Raw genomic sequence first — 4,909 nt, forward strand, 5'->3', positions numbered from 1 at the left:
GACCTTACTGTTTCTTACTGTTCTTTCACAGAAGCCAAACATTTCCCTATTTAGTGCCTTTCCATTGGCTGTCCCATCTGCCTGGACTGGTCTTCCTGCAGGTGTATCGATCCATGTAAGTGTGTGTGCATGCATGTGTGTGTACATGCTTACTTATATACTTCCTTACCTCATTCAGGTATTTCCTCAAATGTTATCATCTTAATGATCACCCCATTTAAAATTGGAAACCCTTCTCCACAATTGTTAATCCTTGTTTTGATTTTTCTCCATAGCATTCATTACTTCTAACATAGGTTTTTAAACATTTTTTATTCTGTCTCTTCCAATTAAACATAAGCTCCATGACATTGGGGTGTTTTCATTCCTGCTGTATTATTCCTAGCACTTAGAATAGTGCCTGTCACAAGAAATGGAGGGCACTCATTAAATATCCATTGCATGCATAAAACAGGATAAGAAAGTCTTAAACATTTGCTTAATGTGTCTCTTTATCAATCCTTAAAGGATTCAAAAGCACTCAGCCCTTTTTCTCTTCTTTGGACTTCCCTTTATGGGGTGTGTGTGTGTGTGTGTGTGTGTGTGTGTTCCAGCTAAAACCTAATATCTTTGAGTTATACCATTAAAAGAGTTGCAGCTAGCTCTTTACAAATCTTGTATCTACTGAACTCCAGGAACATCTTTCATTCAGTACCCAAGGATGGACATAGCCAATGATGATAATGGGAAGATTTTTAGGAACTGTGCTCACTCACATAGATTTTTGTTAATGAAATACATTTCTGAAGGTCTGTTTTTCAGGGTAAAACTTCAGTCCTCTTTCAACTAACAATCCCATACAGAAGGGTCATTGTTTATATTTCTCCAAAACCTGGTCAGAGGTAACTTTGACGAATCTTATTAAATTGATTGATAACTCAAAATAAATCATATCACCAAAACACTTTTCATTCCAGTGCTTGATAGTTGTGGAATTTGCTGAGACCACCCACTTGAATACCTGTTCAAATGAATGGAATCTCACAGAGCAAACAAAATCATCTCTGACTTGTAGCCGTAGGGATACATTAGTACCTGTACCTCATACTCAATGGAAAATCACCAGTTGTCTGGTGGATAGTTTAGCACATGTCAAATCTGAGGTCCAGTGTAATAGAAGATCTCCTACCCATCACTACTCCCTCTTTCCTCCTCAATGTAACTCCTATCTCCTGTCCTCTAACACAGGAGTTTAGTTGTGTCTCCTTTCCAACTTTATATAAATAAAATCATTCTGTATGAATCTTGCATCTGGTTTTTCTTGCTGCATATTATGTTCGTGAAATTCATTCATGTTACTGAATTAAAAACTGTGGTTCATTCAGTATGACTGCTGCATAGTATTCCACTGTATCAATTTATCACAATATATTATTTCTAGTTTTTCATTTTTATAAATCATGCTGCTCTGGACATTTTTGGAAATATTTTTTGGCTTCCATGACCCGTTTTCTGTAGAGTACATACTTTGGAGAGCAATATCTGGGTCATGGGTATGTACATGATCAACTTTAGTAGATAATGTAAGCAGTTTCCCTAAATCATTGTCCCAGTTTGACTCCCACTAGCAATATAAGAGACATCCCCTACATACATATCCATGTCACACTTGGGATTCTCTCTTTTTTCTATTTTAGTTATTCTCCTTGTTAAGTAGTAGTATCTCACTGAGGTTTTAATTTGCATCTTTTCTGACTACAAATAAGATTGAGAATATGCAGATATTCTGAGAGATCCCCCAGCCAATGAGAGATTCCAAACGGAATAGAGAGTGCTGAGAAGACAAAAGCACATGTAGTCTGATAAGGGCATGGTCTGATATGGGAGAAATTTCGGTGGATAGCGGAGGAAGCAGATGGTGAGTATCAGTTGCAGCCCTGGGACTGGTGCGGGGTGTGTAGTTCTTCCTATTAACTTCCCCTTTTGTAGATTTCCCTGGGAAGAGATGCCTCCTGGTACAGTGGAGGAACTGCTCCTTGAATGTATATGAGGAAGTGGATTCAAGTTGCACTAGGGCTAGATTGTGGTAGAAACACAGATGTGCATCCCGGAAGGATAAGTTGTCCCAGTTGCCTGTAGTGCTACCGGTAGATAGCCTCTAAGGCTCAGCTCCTTCAGGGATTGTTTTAGCTGCAGAGGTGCAACTTAAACACGTGGCCTTAAGGTGGTTCTTAACAGGTGGCCACCCCCAACCCCCTAGAGGTTGGCATGCAGTAACTGATGCACATGTTCACTCTAAGTGAGGCAACGCCCACAGGCACCTTCAGCTCCGGGGCTTCCTGTGCAGTCAGCTAAGGAAGTCAAGTCTGCATCACAATCTGACTTCTCCCTCTGCCCAATCCTTTTCCCTTCTTTTTCACAGCTCTTAGTCTCAAGGGGTGCCCTAGGAACATACTAATAACTAAACATTGTCTCAGGTCTGAGGCAATGTTGGACAACCAAACCCATGGCAGTGCTCTGTAAGACTACGGAGATTTTTGTGGAGTTAAAACTAATAGAGAGTATGAAAACCTTGGTGGTTTTTTTTTTTTTTTTTGCAGATGCAGTATTCTGAGAAAGGGATTAACATGATTAAAAATGGTGGCCAAGAAATATGATTCTTGTTGTTGCATTGGAAGGCCTGGAATTGTAAGAGGCTAAAATATAAAACAGACTGGGAATTTGTTTCTGGAGTCTAAGAATAAAATCCACAGGCTAAAAGAGGGTTGCAGTTGGAAGGAAAAAATATATAATTGCTATTTTTCAAAAGGAATTGGAAAGATTTGGTGTCAACCTGGATGTGAGGATGAAGACAAGCCAGCTAGAATAAATATTGATTCCAAGATTGAGGGCAGAGCTTTCTGGGAGGGACACTGATGGGAACGGAAAAAATGGAAAAAGACTTAGTGAAGAAGATAATATCCTCAAGTTTTGACATCTCTAATTTAAAATGTCAACAAGCTATTTACAAGGAAGTTTCTTTGTGTTGGGAGTCACCTTAGCTGTCCAGCCATATTAAGGGGCTGCAGTACAGTCATGGAGGCTATAACCTGCACTGTGGTACCATGCCCAGGGTAAAGGGAGGCTGAGCTCTGGCCAGTGTGGGGCTGCACGTGCCAGGTAGAAAGGATGCCTTTTCTGACTGGCACAAAGGTGTTGTGTGAGCTAGTAGGGGGCCTGGCCATTATCTCAAAATCGGCAAAAGAGGCAGTTGATTCCGGATGAAATGCACAAATTTGGTTTATTAGAGATGGGAAGTTAATGAAGGAGGAAAGGCTTTACTAAGTTAGATTTCTTTAGGGTCAGAGACTATGCAAGTCACGTAGACCTTCTGAATCTCATTTTTCTTATTTGTGTGGCAGGATACTTTCCTATTCTCACCCCCTCACAGCTTCCTCATACCAAGATATGATAACTGAATAAGATATTTGCAAGGCAGAGAAAAGAGGTGGAGATGCTTAGCCTAAGGAATGTGCTAGACTTATGCAAAGAAGGGATTCTGTGCTTACCTAACAGATAATTTACCCTGTAACTGGACTAGGCAGGTCACCATTTTCTTCATTCTCTCCTTGTATATGCGGGATCTAATCATCTGGACGTATCCACAGAGAGAGGAGCCAGATGAAATGCAGAAAGCATGGTCGCCTTAAAGAGGAAGAAGTAAGACTGGAGTTTCAAGCTGAGGCATGAAAGGTACCGATTAACAGTGTCACTTTGTAACCATGGGTCTCAGGAGTTTTGGGAAAGTTAGTACCAGCTTTTCACCATTATTTCTTAATAACAGTGAGACTGCTACTTTGCACCTAATCTCAGTCAGACCTCAAAAGCACTGCCACTGGGACTGGTTACACAGCAGGGATATATCCATGGGACTAGCAGGGTATAAGAAGGCCAGGCCAGGCACGGTGGCTTATACCTGTAATCCCAGCACTTTTGGAGGCCAAGGTGACCTCTCATGAGGTCAAGAGATCGAGACCATCCTGGCCAACATGGCGAAACCCCATCTCTACTAAAAATACAAAGTTTAACTGGGCATGGTGGCATATGTCTGTAGTCCCAGCTACTCAGGAGGCTGAGGCAGGAGAATGGCTTGAACCCAGGAGGTGGAGGTTGCAGTGAGCTGACATCATGCCACTGTATTCCAGCCTGGGTGACAGGGCCAAACTAAAAAAAAAAAAAAAAATTCCAGGCCAGGCTCCATCTCAGGCTCACTGGTTCTGAGGTGTTCCACGCACACCTCAGTGGCTCCTGATTTGTGGTGAAAAAGGCAAATCCTGCTACAGTGGTCCTCTAAAAAGGGGATAATTGAAGTGTGGGCCTGGCCCTTGCAGACCCTTGCTGTAATGTACATTCTTTACTTGAATGCTGCTGCTCTATTGTATCCTTTTCCCATAATAAACCATAGATTCCTAAATATTGTCATTTTCAGTCTCACGAATCTGTTGCTATCTTTAGTCCAGGTTATAAATAATTAAACTAATTTGCAAAAATCAAATATCTACTTGATGTATCTTATGTATAGATAATACACACAAAACATTAATTTTTGCCCTTTTTCCCTCATAATTTTAACATATTTATTTTCTTGTCTCATGTTTTCTCTGAGAGATTCAAACTCTCTTTGCTAAATGGATATAGGAATAAATATTCTTAAAATATATTTTTCATTGTATTGATGTGGAAAATGTAGAAAAGCACAAAGAATTTTTTTTTTTTTTTTGAGACAGAGTTTCGTTGTTGTCACCCAGGCTGGAGTGCAATGGCGCGATCTCGGTTCCCCGCAACCTCCGCCTCCTGGGTCCAAGCAATTCTCCTGCCTCAGCCTCCCAAGTAGCTGGGATTACAGGCACGCGCCACCATGCACAGCTAATTTTTGTATTTTTTTTTATAG

General features: G+C 40.9%; 1 protein-coding gene across 21 annotated transcripts in view; it reads left to right on the top strand.

The window, feature by feature from the left end:
* The window catches only part of LOC108589162 (uncharacterized), a 434,713-nt gene that overhangs the window by 244,646 nt on the left and 185,158 nt on the right, over positions 1 to 4,909 (top strand). For 6 of the 21 annotated variants that reach the window (XR_013529704.1, XR_013529693.1, XR_013529699.1 and 3 more), the window contains 3 exons: positions 32 to 115; positions 1,746 to 1,897; positions 3,627 to 3,711. The exons of 4 other annotated variants lie outside the window; for them this stretch is intronic. The gene's annotated coding sequence lies outside the window, so the exon portion shown is untranslated. Of the gene's footprint in view, positions 1 to 31; positions 116 to 1,745; positions 1,898 to 2,673; positions 3,712 to 4,909 lie in introns of those variants that run through there. 11 more of the 21 variants (XR_013529701.1, XR_013529702.1, XR_013529703.1 and 8 more) reach the window with 3 other exon arrangements.

This window comes from Callithrix jacchus, chromosome 19 (genome assembly GCF_049354715.1).
Source record: "Callithrix jacchus isolate 240 chromosome 19, calJac240_pri, whole genome shotgun sequence".
NCBI lineage: Eukaryota > Metazoa > Chordata > Mammalia > Primates > Cebidae > Callithrix > Callithrix jacchus.